This window comes from Tachypleus tridentatus, chromosome 1 (genome assembly GCF_004210375.1).
Source record: "Tachypleus tridentatus isolate NWPU-2018 chromosome 1, ASM421037v1, whole genome shotgun sequence".
Lineage (NCBI taxonomy): Eukaryota > Metazoa > Arthropoda > Merostomata > Xiphosura > Limulidae > Tachypleus > Tachypleus tridentatus.
This window is the reverse complement of record NC_134825.1, coordinates 88,532,764-88,547,958: the sequence shown is the minus strand read 5'-3', so window position 1 is coordinate 88,547,958 and position 15,195 is coordinate 88,532,764. Positions and strand designations below refer to the sequence as shown.

At 29.2% G+C, this 15,195-nt stretch overlaps 1 protein-coding gene across 1 annotated transcript in view; it reads right to left on the bottom strand.

Moving 5' to 3' along the window:
* LOC143255175 (neurexin 1-like) overlaps positions 1 to 14,953 on the bottom strand; it is a 151,496-nt gene extending 136,543 nt beyond the window's left edge. The window contains exon 1 of the mRNA XM_076510431.1: positions 14,806 to 14,953. The gene's annotated coding sequence lies outside the window, so the exon portion shown is untranslated. The remainder of the gene's footprint in view (positions 1 to 14,805) is intronic.
* Positions 14,954 to 15,195: the final 242 nt, after the last annotated feature.

Sequence of the window (15,195 nt, the reverse complement as noted above, 5' to 3'; positions counted from 1 at the left end):
TAGCCATTCCACAGGATGTGATTCGTCATCTCATCGCTTCCATGGGCAGGAGATGCCAAGCAGTTATTGATGCTCACGGGTGGCATACTCGTTATTGACGTTGAATGACGTTAAACTTCAACTAGTGAGCATGGACTTCGCCTTTTCAGACTTTGGATGTTCAGCAGTGAATGTGCAAAGTTTCACACATGTCATACAGAACTACTCGGAATAAACTTGTTAACAATTTGTCTCATATTTTGTCTTTTGCGTTTCTTTTTTTGAAGAGTATATATAATTAATAAAATTTCAAATACCTAACAGTGGCGAAAATGGTTCAACAACTTTACACTAAAGTTACTGAAAATATATAGATAATAAAAAGTAAATTGCCTAACTGTAGTGTAAAATGGTTAACAAATCTACACTATCGTCCACGAAAGTATATAAATAAAAAGTTAAAGTACCTAACACTGGCAAAATATTGTTTAATAGATCTAGACTAAGGTTCATAAGAGTATATAAATAATGGAAGTTACAGTACCTAACAGTGGTGAAATATCGCTTTATAAATCTACACTAATGTTCATGAAAGTATATAAATAAAAAAATTTGAAGTGCCTAAGGGTGGTGAAATATGATCTAATAAATATACACTAAGGTTCATGACAATATATAAATAATGAAATTAAAGTACTTTACAGTAGTGAAATATGATCTAATAAATATACACTAAGGTTCATGGCAGTATATAAATAATGAAATTAAAGTACTTTACAGTAGTGAAATATGATCTAATAAATATACACTAAGGTTCATGACAATATATAAATAATGAAATTAAAGTACTTTACAGTAGTGAAATATGATTTAATAAATACACACTAATGTTCATAACAGTATATAAATAATGAAATTAAAGTACTTTACAGTAGTGAAATATGATTTAATAAATACACACTAATGTTCATAACAGTATATAAATAATGAAATTAAAGTACTTTACTGTAGTGAAATATGATCTAATAAATATACACTAAGGTTTATGGCAGTATATAAATAATGAAATTAAAGTACTTTACAGTAGTGAAATATGATTTAATAAATACACACTAATGTTCATAACAGTATATAAATAATGAAATTAAAGTACTTTACAGTAGTGAAATATGATTTAATAAATACACACTAATGTTCATAACAGTATATAAATAATGAAATTAAAGTACTTTACTGTAGTGAAATATGATCTAATAAATATACACTAAAGTTGATGAAAGTGTATAAATCAAGTGAATATCACTAAAAAATTCTGTCGATATTCTAGATAAAGAAATTTCCCAATAATATTATCTATATAACCCTTCAAAAAGAACTAAAATATGTACAAATAAAACTGATACATTCCTTCTTAAAAAGAAGAGCAAAAACAGCTTTCTACCAATAACACCAATTCAAAAAATGCTTCTAACAGCATTTTTTTATCATGAAGAAAATACCATAACATTAAACAGTCTACCAAAAAGTACCAAAATCCCTTTATCTACATACGAACAGCCTAAAAAGTAGTAAAAAACACACTATACTAAAATATGCATAAACCTTTTCAAACTAACCAATGTGTTGAAAATAACAGCAACCTTATAAAACATGCAAATAACAATGAACAACTCCGACATATTTCTAACATTGTTAATATTTCAGACATAACTCTCTCTGAAGCAGAACTCGGTCTCCTTAGTAAAGGTCTCAACTTCTGCCCAAATAAAATTTATATTAATGACCCCGAACTTCTCTCTGACCTTCATAAATTTTCAAGAAAAAGTAAGACTTCGCGATTTTTTTCACAACAAATCCCACCCAAATGCAAATCAACATACACCTAACTTTAAAGAAAAGTCCTTATGGACACATCCAATAAATAGAAAATCACTTTTAGAGAGCTATATTAAAGCTATACATAATACAGACCTTAAAATCTTACAAGTAATATCCTAATAACATTAACTAAAACGAAAGAAATGCTTTAAACAATCTTAAATCGAACAACAATATCATAATAAAGCCAGCAGACAAGGGTGGAGCTATTGTTATTCTTGACAAAAATGACTATATCACGGAAGCCAACCGGCAACTAGAGGATATTTATTTCTATAAAAACTCTCACATGATCCTACAACTCAGTTTATCGAAACCATAACTGATAAGCTTAAAGAACTCCTCAAAACAGTAAAATTAACAAAGAAATCTTTCATTATTTGATGCCCAGACAAGCTATTACTGATAAATTTTATCTCTTACCCAAAATACACAAACCAAACAACCCTGAGCGACCCATAATTTCTAATATAAACATGGCTACTGAAAAGCTGTGTGCTTTTGTTGATCAACACAAAATGTATTCCCTGTACCCTCCCCTCTTACATAAAGGATATAACCCACTTTCTCAGCATCACAGAAGATATTAATACAGACAGACAGTTACCACCAAATAATCTTATCTGCACGATGGATGTTTCTTCCCTTTACACCAACATCCCACATGATGAAAGGCTATAAACTCTAAAGTCCGCATTAAACCTCTCTAACCCATCAGAATCTCAAACAATAACCGATCTTGCCAGCCTATTTCAGATCTTTTAAAACCAAAATTTAGTTGTTACTGCTTTTCAAACTGGATATGAAAAAAGCCACTAAAGCGTCTTACAGGGTTAGGTTATCGTTTTACATCAGCTGGAGAAGCGCACACAATCGATGAGAGACTAATAAAGCTTTGTACAGTTGATATTGCTGAATGCATACTGGACGAGAAGTCAGTGAAAGAAATCACGGCAGTGCCACTTTGAAACTATACAATAACTCGTCGAATTAAAGAATTAGCTACAAACATAAAGACTGAGTTAATATCTCGTCTGCAGAATTGTACTTTTGCCTTACAAATGGACACATCTACAGACGTGGTTGCACTTGCTGTTGTGCTTGTATTCGTTTGGTATCAGCATCAACTAACCATCGAAGAAGATGGTCTTTTATGTAAACCTTGCCAATAAACACAACCGGTGCTGATATATTCAATGTGTTGAATAACGTTTCTAATCTCATGGTTCTTAAAACAACTGTGTTGACATTTGTACTGATGGTGCAAAAGCAATGATGGGTAAGACTGCTGACGCCTTAGCACGAATCAAGGCAGTGGCACCAAACTGCACTAGTAGTCATTGTATTCTTCGCCGCCATGCTCTCGCGGTAAAAACAAAAACAAAAAAAAAAAACCAGTTTCACTTAAAAAGTCCTTGACGAGCAGTAAAAATTAAGTTTATTAAATCTCGATCCTTGAGTACACGTCTTTTTAATATTATTTGTGACGAAATGGAAAGTTCGCATAAATTATTATTGCTGCATACAGAAGTACGATGGTTGTCTCCAGGAAAAGCACTTGTGCGATTGTTTCAGTTGCGAGCTGAACTAGCTGATTTTATCATGGAAAACAATCTTTACTTGGAAGAACGACTGACAAATTATAGTTATTCCGACTTAGGTATTTGTCAGAAATTTTCTCGAAAATGAACAAAGTGAGCTTGTCATGAACAAAGTGAGCTTGTCACTTCAAGGAAAACACCTGACAATATTTGTTTGCGATGATAAAATTCGATTCTTTTAGCGAAAATGAGAATTTTGTACAACTTGTATCCCCCATTGTGAGCTTGACAGCTTCCCAATACTTAGACTTTTTTGACGAGATCGGTGGTGATATTAACGGATGTGATTTTTTAACATTGTATAATAAAATTTGTCAATATTTCGAAGGTCTGCATAACTTAGTGAACCAATATTTTCCAAATGACCAATGCATGATGCTATAAAATCATACATGGTAAAAGGTCCATTTAAAGTGCAGTATAGACCAATGGATTTTAATGTAACAGAGTACGAAAAGTTCATTGATATGGTTTCAGATTCCACACTGCAACTAACGTTTGAGGAATTACCGCTTGTCAGGTTCTGGTATAGAATCAAAGAAAAATATCCACAATTATCTAAAAAAGCTGTTAAAATACTCCTCTCTTTTACAACTACGTATCTTCTAATTTTCTTCTTATGTTTCAACCAATACAGCATATTGCAACAGATTGAATGCAGAAGCAGATATGAGAATCCAGCTGTCTTCTATTAAGCCAGAGATTAAAGATATTTGCAAAAATGTAAAACAGTGACACTTTTTTCACTAAAAATGTGTTTTTGATTTGGAAAATATAGTTATTTTTCATAAAAATGTGTTATATTTAACACGTAATGGGTTTATTATTGCTATTTATAAATGAATTAATAAATAAATATTTAAAAAAGTTCTTGGTTTTAATTTTTAATATGGTAAATATCGATAAATATAACCCACATTTACAAAAGCTCTTTGGGGACCCTCAATCATTTTTAGTAGTGTAAAGGGGTCCTGCGACTAAAACTTTTGACAACCGCTGCATTAGAGTATATAAAATAGAAAGTTTGAGTACCTAACAGAGACAAAATATGGTTTAATAAACTTACAATAAAGTTCATGAGAGTATATAATTAAAGTTAAATTACATAACAGTGGCGAAAAATGGTTAAATAAATCTAAACCAAGGTCGATGAGAGTATATAAATAATGAAAATTAAACATAACAGTGGTGATGTGCTTTTTAAAAAAATCTAAGGTTCATGAGAGTATATATATATAATGTAATTTATTGTACCTAACATTGCACAAATATGTTTTTCTACATCTACACTAAGGTTAGTCAGAGTATAAAAAATAAAAAGTTAAAGTACTTAACAGTGGCAAAATATGGTTTGATAAATATACACTAAATTTCATGAGAGTACATAAATATTGAATGTTGAAGTAATTAATAGTGATGTAATATGATTTAATAAATATGCAATAAAGTTGAGGAAAATATATAAATAATGAAATTTAAAATACCTAAAAGTGGTGAAAAATCATTTAATACATTTATTCTAAGAGACATGAGAATATATTAAGTTACAGTACTTCATGGTGGAAAAATATCATATAATGAATCTACACTAAGGTTGATGAAAGTATAAAATTAAAGAAAGATAGACTATGCAATAATGGTAAAATATTGTTCAATAAATTTACAGCAATGATCATGAAAGTATATAAATTATGAAATTCACAGCACCTAAAAGTAGAGAAATATGGGTTAATAAATCTACACCAAGTTTAGCAAGAATATACAAATAAAAAGGTTAATATACCTATCAGATGTGAAAAATAATTTAATAAATCTACACTAAAGTTCATGTGAGTATACAAAATAGAAACTCAAAGTGCCTAACAGTAGTAAAGTTTGGTTTAATAAATCTACACTAAGTTTCATAATAATATTTAAATAGAAAATTAAAGTACCTAAACAGAGCAAAAAATAGTTATATAAAATTATGCTAAGTCTTATGTGAGTATATAAATATATAATATTAAAATACCTGAATGTGGTGAAATATGGTTTAATTAATCCACACTAATGTTCACAAAAGTATATAAATAATGAAAATTAAAGAATGTAACAATGGTGAAATTGTTTATGAAATCACAGTAATATTCATGAGAATACATAAATAATGAAAGTCAAAGCACCTAACAGTGTAAAATATTGTGTAAGACATCTACACTAAAGTCCATTAGAATATATAAACAATGAAATTTAAATTACCTAACAGTGGTGAAATATGGTTTAATAAATCTATACTAAGGTTCATGCGAGCATATGAATAATGATATGTAAAGTACCTACAGTGATGAAATATAGTTTAATAAATCTACAGTAACATTCATCAAAATATAAATAACAGAAATTTAAAGTATCTAATAATTGCAAAATATGATTTAATAAATCTATAGAAAGGTTCTTGAGAGTGTATAAATAATCAAAGTTATTCTACCTTGCTTGGTGATATATGGTTTATTAATTCAACACTAAATTCATGAGAATATAAACATCATGAAATTTATAGTACCTAACAGTGGTGAAATGTGGTTTAATAAATCTGTAATAAAGTTCATTAGAGTATATAAATAGTGAAAGTCAAAGCACCTAACAGTGTAAAATATTGTGTAAGACATCTACACTAAAGTCCATTAGAATATATAAACAATGAAATTTAAATTACCTTACAGTGGTGAAATATGGTTGAAGGAATCTACACTAAGATTCATGATAGTATATAAATAATGAAATATAAAGTATCTAAAGGTTGTGAAATATGCTTCATATATCTACATTGAGGTTTGTGAAAGTTTATAATAATAATAATAATAATAAATTTATTAAGCAATAAATTAGACACAAAAAATCAAATATCAATATAAAACCATCAACAAAGAGTTAACTCGTCCTGTGATGGTTAAACACATAATAATGTAAAATCAAAACTTACAAAATCAATATAAAGTTCCCAGAATATTATCATCAGTATTTAAGATCCATTGTTTTAAGTATTTCTTTTGATTAACACGATTAATAGAAGATCTTATACTATAAGGAATAAAATTATGAATACGAGGTGCCAAATAAAGATATTGATGAAGTGTAACTGTTTTACGTGGTGTGGGTACATTAATTGGAAAAAAAGATTGAAGTCGTGTAAAATATGAAGTGACTTTAAAAGGCCTATTAAAAGAAACATGCAATGTAGATAAAGCTAAAAAATATAAATAAAGTTTATCATATGAAAGAGGGAGTTAAATTTACTGAAATCGGTATCAAGCCTATGAGTAAAATTAAGAGAGAAAACACTTTTTGCAACTTGTGAATAGGAATTAAAAAAAGTCTTATATGTGCCACCCCAAATTGAAATACAATATTGTAAGAAAGATTGAAAGAGAGCATAATATACACTTAACAAAATATGATAAGGAGCACAATGACTAAGTTCAAAAATTAGCATAGAACTATATTTTAATTTATTAACTAAAGAATTAATATGAAATTGCCAATTTAATTTTCGATCTAAAATAATTCCTAAATATTTAACAGAGGAAACTTGAGTCAATTTGGGACACTTACAATTAGGGTAAGTATAACAATCACTAGAATGATAAAAAATAGAAGGAAAAGCTGGAATGACACCATAAAGGTTAAACTGAAGAAGAAAAGATTTAGATATATTTAAGGATAAGTCATTACAGAAAAGCCAATTTTTTAATTTTATTAAGATCACTAGAAATAATGGCTTCATTAATTAGATTTGGCTTACTATAAACAACAGCAATATCATCGGCATAGGCTTGGATATCTCCAAAAAACTGTTGGTAAAGAATATCATTTATATAAATGAGAAATAATAAAGGGCCCAGAACAGAACCTTGTGGTACTCCAACATTAATTGTAAGCCAATCACTATAATTATTATGGATACAAACCGAAATTTAAAGTACCTAAGTGTGGTGGAAAATGGTTTCATAAGTCTACAACAAGGTTTATGAGAGTATATAAATTAGGTGCCTAACAGTTGTGAAATATGTTGTACAAATGTACATTAAGATTGATGAGAGTGTAAAAATATTGAAAATTAAAGTACCTAAGAGTGGTGAAAAAACGGTTTAATAAATCTACGCTAAGATTCATAAGAATATATAAAATATAAAATTAAAGTAGAAAACAGTGACAAAATATGATTTAATAAATCTACACAAACTTTTATGAGAGTATATAAATAAATAATTTTAAAGTACCTAACACTGGCAAAACATGGTTTAATAAATGTATACTAAGTTTCATGAGAGTATATAAATAATGAAGTTTGACGAACATCAAAGATATTAAATATGCTTTAATATGTTAAGGTTCATGAGAGTATATCAATAATGAAAGTTAAAGTACCAAACAATGGTGAAAAATGGTTTATTGAATCTAAACTGATGTTCATGACAATATAAAAATAATGATAGCTAAGGTATCTAATAGTGGTAAAATACTGTTTAAACAAACTACATTAAATGTATGCTAAAGTTCATAAGAATACACAAATAATGAATGTTAAACTACTTATTTATGGTGAAAAATGGTTTAATATATCTACAGTGGGTTATATGAAAGTGTATAAATAAAAAAATGAATAGTACCTAATAATGGTAAAATATAGTTTTACAGATCTACACTAAGATTCATCAGAGTATATAAATAATGAAATAAAAAGTATGTAACAGTGGTAACATATGGTTTAACAAATTTTACACTAAGGTTCATGAAAGTACATCAATAATGAAGTTTTAACTTCCTAGTACTGGTGATAAGTGGTTTCATAAATCTACACCAAGGTTCATGATAGATAGTAAATAATGAAATTTAAAGTGCCTATCAGTTGTGAAATGTGTTTTATAAATCTATATTAAGGTTCATGAGAGTATATAAAATAGAAAGTTAAAATACCTAAGTGTGATGGAAAATGGCTTAATAAATCTACAGTAAGGTTGAACAGAGTATATAAATAAAGTAAGTTAAAGTGCCTAACAGTTGTGAAATATGGTTTAATAAATTTATGCTAAGGTTCATTCTAGTACATTGATAATAAAGTACCTAACATTGGTGAAAAACAGTTCAATAAACCTATACTGGGGGTCATGAGAATATATAAATAATGAAAGTTAAAAGTACCTAAAACTGGTGAAATAAGGTTTAATAAATCTACACTAAGGTTCATGAGAATATATAAAAAATGAAAATTGAAGTAGACCAAAGTGGTGAAATATCACTTGATAAATCTACATTAAGGTTATTGAGAGTATATAAATAAATAAAGTTCAAGTATCTATCAGTGGTGAAATATCATTTGATAAATCTACATTAAGGTTCATGACAATATGTGAATAATAAATTTAAAGCACCTTACTTAGTGAAATACGGTGTATAAAAATCTACACTACAGTTCATGAGAATATAAAAATAATCAAATTTAAAATACCAAACACTTGTAAAATATGTTTAATAAATTTAAATTAAAGTTCATGAGAGCATATAAATATTAAATGTTAAAGTACCTAGCAGTGGTGAAATATATTTTAATAAATCTACACCAAAGTTTATGAGAATATATAAATATTAAGAGCACCTATCAATGGTGAAATATGGTTTAATAAATCTACACTACGTTAATGATGATGTATAAATAATAAATTTAAAGCACTTTATGTAGTGAAATATAGTTGAATAAATCTACATTATAGTTCATGAGAATATAAAAATAATCAAATTTAAAGTACCAAACAGTTGTGAAATATGTTTAATAAATCTTAATTAAAGCTTGTGAGAGTATATAAATATTAAAAGTTAAAGAACCTAAAAGTGTTAAAATCTGGTTTAACACATCTACACTGAGGTTCATCAGAGTATATAAATAATGTATCTAACAGTGGTGAAATATGGTTTAATAAATTAAATTATAGTTCATGAGAATATAAAAATAATGAAAGTTAAGCTACCTAAGAGTGGTGAAAAATGGTTTAATAAATCTACACTAAGGTTCTTGAAAGTATATAATTAATGAAAATTAACACTCCTACGAAAAGTGGGGCCTAATAGGCCCCAGAGCAACTTGAAAGATTATTAATATTAGGCTAATAAATTTGTATTTAAATGAAATTTCCATATGAGAAATGGAATATGGAATAAAATACGTTTTATTTAATGAAATAAAATGAAATGGAAATTTCATTTAAATACAAATTTATTAGCCTAATATTAATAACCTTTCAAGTTGCTCTGGGGCCTATTAGGCCCCACTTTTCGTTAAAGTACCTTAGAGTGGTGAAATATGTTTTAATAATTCTACACTGAGGTTCAAGATAATGTATAAATTAAGAAAATTAGAGTAAAATATGGTTTAATAAATCTAAACTAAGCTTTATCAGAGTATATAAATAATGAAATAAAAAGTATGTAACAGTGGTGAAATATGGTTTAATAAATTTATACCACATTTCATGAGAGTATATAAATAATGAAATAAAAAGTATGTAACAGTGGTGAAATATGGTTTAATAAAACATAACTAAAGTTCATTAGAATTTTTTTAAGTAATGATAGTTAAAGTACCTACAGTGCTAAAATATGGTTTAATAAATCTACACCAACATTCACGAGAGTATATAAAATAGAATTTTAAAGTACCTAATTTTGGCAAAATATGATTTAATAATTTTATGCTAAGGTCCGTCAGAGTATTTAAATAATTGAAGTTAAACTACCTAGCAGTGATGATGTATGGTTTATTAATTTTACACTAAAGTTTATGAGAATATAAAAATAATGAATGTTCAAAGTACCTAACAGTGATGAAATATGGTTTAATAAATCTGCACTATAGTTCATGAGAGTATATAAATAATGAAATTTTAACTACCTAACAGTTGTAAAATATGTTTAATAAATCCTGAGACTATATAAACAATAAATGTTTAAAAATATTACATTGGTGAAAAATATTTTAATAAATCTACAATAAGGTTGATAAGATTATATAAATAATGAGAGTTAAAGAATTTAACAGTGGTGAAATATGGTTTAACAAATCTACACTAAGATTCATGGAAGTATATAAATAAAGCAAGTTAAAGTACACAACAGAGCAGAAAATGGTTTAATAAATCTACGCTAAAGTTCAAACATCCTTAACTTAAAACTGTTTACATGAGGTAGGACAACAAACAAAAGCACCCGCCGCAAACGTAGTTACTTTTAACCGAATAACTGAATTATGTCGTAATGACAAGAAGCCCACTTGAAGTAAAAATGAAGATGACTTAAGAAGGTCGAAATGTTGTTGTCCTCTTTATTAGTAAAAGTGTTAATACCTATACTAGCCGCCCTGAGATACAATTGAATTAACCGTCATTTAAGTGGGAAGCGTATTAATTTGCACACTACATTTTCAGCCATACTGTTCGATCAGCAGTTATGCCCGCTACGTAATATGTCACGCTTGAGTGTGTGTTTTCTTATAGCATAGCCACATAGGGCTATCTGCTGAGTCCACTGAAGAGAATCGAACCCCTGATTTTAGCGTTGTAAATCCGTTTACTTACTGCTGTTCCAGCGGGGTACGTCACGCTCGACCCAGGTTATTTTGAATTTTCTGATACTCATTCAAACTTCTGGTGTTTCTTATAAAATTACAATAATACGATGTTCTGTGGTATACTAGAATAAAGCACTTTAATGGCTAGTTGCAGTTACTACCATTTAAGAAGAAACCCAATCACTAATTTTAACTTATTGTAACATTTAGAAAGAATAGCTTAAAGACTAATTCTTTATACACGTAACATATCACACAAGGTATGATATCAGTTTTAGAATTTAATCTATTGAAGTTAACTAATCTTACATACTTATTAGAATAAGCTAGTTCATTAATTATTGGTAATAGATTCCATATGTTTAGCACTTACAGTGATGTTTGTTTGTGAAAATCATTACACTGCGGAACAATACAGTATACTAAAACAAATTTCATAAATTTACAATGCATACATATTATCATTAGTTTTGTCTAGGTATGAAATCCAAACTCAAACGTGTACACATTATCAGTGATGTAACTTACATACGAAATTCCGACGCAATGACTACACGTTATTACTATAAAGCTTTCACACTTTCAGATCACAACTGAATTTCGTGACGTTGTTGGTAACTGCAATCGTAGAGTATTGCACTATTTACACAAGAAATTTTAAAGAACGATTTCGTATCATAATTTATACAGTCGCTTACCTTAATGGTCATTTTATTAAAAAAAGAAAAACGATATCGTAATACTCATTAATACCATAAAGGAAAATTATAGAACAATTTAAACTTTGTAGAACAAGACGATTGACAAGATATTATTGGTTGGCTGTTTTGATAAATATGTACATTCCGTCATCTCCATTCTACCTCAAACTCGGTTTCGTAATGCAAGGCAAGAAAAACTTAACGGTTACACTTAATTTTCTTGTAACATAAACCACTTAGTAAATATACATTTAACTCATGATATAATATCAGAAATAAACGATTTACAACTTAATTAAGAAATATGTTATATCATTTTAAACGTGACAACATGAAATTTTGTTCTTAATGTTTTTCTTCCTTTTTCCTTAAAAAACAAACGTTATCTTTTTTTATTAAAACAACCTATAATATTTATTTAAATAAAGTTGCATCTAATAAGCTGGATATTCATAAAATGTAATGGCGTTGAAACATGCAAAATGGAAAAACCTAATCAAAAATCAAATCGATGTGCATAATTCAGAGCCTAGTTGTTTGACTTTACAGTGTATATCGCTAGCAAAATCAGAACCGTGTAATACACTGCAGTGAAAATCAAAAGTACATCAAAACTAACATTAACATTGAAGTAAAAACTTAACGTACTTCACACCTAACTTTCACACTGTAATAAAACTCAAACGTTCATGAGAACAAACTTTCAAACAGTGCTACAAATCAAACCATACATAGAAGTCAATAATGAACAACTCTATAAATCGAACGTTTTATAAACAGTTATAGAAACATGAATGTTAAAGTACTCAGCGTGAAATAACTAGAAAGTATAATATTTTCAGAAAATCGACTGCTTAGTGAGTTATGTTAGAATCAGATCCAAATTTATGAATAAAATTTAAACTTTCTGAAGCAGAGAACAATTTCTTCTAATATCGAGAGTCGATAAACATTGAATACTTCTAGTAAACTGCTGACATTTTCGAATAAAAATGTTTCAGTATTGACCGTTGTTGTATACTACAATGTATAAATTACTTGTTCCATTAAGTTGTGATCAACAATTTTATCTACGCAGCAATAATCACTTTGGCCCTACATGGGCAGGTGGTTAAGGCACTCGACTCGTAATCTGAGGGTCGTGGGTTCAAGTCCCCGTCATACCAAACATGGTCGCCTTTTCAGCCGAGGAAGCGTTATAAGATAACGGTCAATCCCAGTATTCGTTGGTAAAAAAGTAACCCAAGAGTTGGTGGTGATGACTAGCTGCCTTCCTTCTAGCTTTGCGCGAAATTCAAAAAATTGAAAAAAAAAATCAAATTCAACAATCGCTTTGGCTTGTAACGGAGATTTTGCGGTTTACACAGCAGGTGTAATCGAACATAACGTCTAGGGCTTTCAGAAATGTCTGTCGTTAATTGTATTCATGTATTATTTTGGAAATCGAGCGTTTCTTTGACCAATCTTTCATAATACTACATTGCAGTATGTGAATGACATAATATATTTCCTTTCGCCTTAGCGGACAAATTCCAATATCATGACAAAGAAACGCCTTGAAGTGGTGACAGATATAAGTTACAAAGACTTGCTACTGAATATTGCATAATGTCATTTTTTTTAATTGCAGGCTTAGATGAGCCAAGCTAATATAAGCCAAAATTAAAAAGTATCGTCATATAATATACTTAAAAAGCTCTACTTGGTATATAACTACCTTTCATGCAAGGTTAAAACATTTATCTTTCGAATTCGTTCACAAAATCAAAGTAAACGTTAATGTGACGAAGTAGTTAACAACAGCCTCTCTTAGGCAGTTTTAGTCCTCGCATATCACTCTTTGTGGCTGAGAAAGTAATAAGAACATCCTCTTCAGCATTATGGGCCGGTCGTTGCCCTCTTTCGGAGAGATATGCACAATCTGCACACTTAATGAATGTAAATGTTATTTTTAATTCTATAAATTCCATATATATACATATCTATACACATATATAATTTTGTTAGATATTCTCTTTGCACTAAAACAATTACACATACCTACTTTACATCAAATTCATTTAGTTATCCACAGTTGCTGATTTTGATCTTGATTGTATCTTCACGTTCACTTGTTATCATCACATGTATTACTCAGAAAACGCGTGTTCTCACCCGTATTATATTACTGACGCTTGTCTTAGTACTCACACACGCACTTCCCTTAATTATCTCAGAAGGTTCAACATTCAAAATAGAAGCAGGCATTTGAGCCGTCTACAGAGCAAGGCTACAAGATTTGATTTATTTATTGATAGAACTGCTTGTTTCCAGTTACTCTCTTGCTACTAGTATTCCATTTTAGCTTAGAAAAAAGACAAGTCTTTTTCGTTCAACTTTTTCGTCAATGTTTGTGTACGTTACTAATGTACATCACTTTACAAGCATCATTAATGGTACATACATTAACGTTAGTGGTAGATACTTGTAAATTAAAAACTTACTGGATGTGATAATCCACATTAATAAAAAAGAAAGTATTACGATTTCAGATTGGCTTTTTCAACAAAGTAAACGAGTTCTTTGAACTTTTCCAAAAAATTGTACACGCTTAAGATTTCTGATTAATTTTATTAGATAAAGGGATTCTAAACTGATCAACAGCATTGAGTCCATGTAGTATTTGGTTAGGCCTTTTCTTTTGTCAAGAACAGACAATTAAGAATGTTCTTACAATGTACATTTACTATGCGTCTGTAAAACCAATACTAATAGAACAGATTAAGAGTTCGTGAATTTAAGAACAAAACATTATGTATTTTGTGTACGTAAGTACACTGAAAATGAATTTGATTAGCATACGTTCTTAAAATTTACAAAATAAAATATTATAGTGAATATAGTCCTATGATTGTGTTAATTTTAAAAAAATATATATTTTTTCCAAAACACTCAATCTATACTCGTTTACCATTAAGCCTAAACAAAGTTTCTGGAAAACAAACAACGGATATATTCTCATTATTACATTCGTCAACGACCATTTTCGCTGAGAGCGCCAACTTACCAGTTTTCTTGTGGCTCTTACATTTGTAGAAAAAGATGAAAGAAAATGGCTGGCATTTCTTGGACACCATGCAAGGCAGGTACAGGCACTGCTTCGATCTTGACGAAATAGACTATCCCTACGGCTGAGCCAGCACTAATACGGGAACGAGTCACCTTCAATCGATATATTCTCGCTCTCCGAAATTGTTCTACCAGCTACACTGTAGCCTTAGTTCTATTGTTGTATAGTTCATTAAGGGACCTCTATGGACAAACAGAACAACTAACAGGTTGAAAATCTCTGTGAAAAATAGATCTGTCATAAAAAATAATGTATAAACCTATATTTCTACCACATGCTATTATATCTTTTATCTCTTCACATGCTGGGAAATATATCTGTACTACT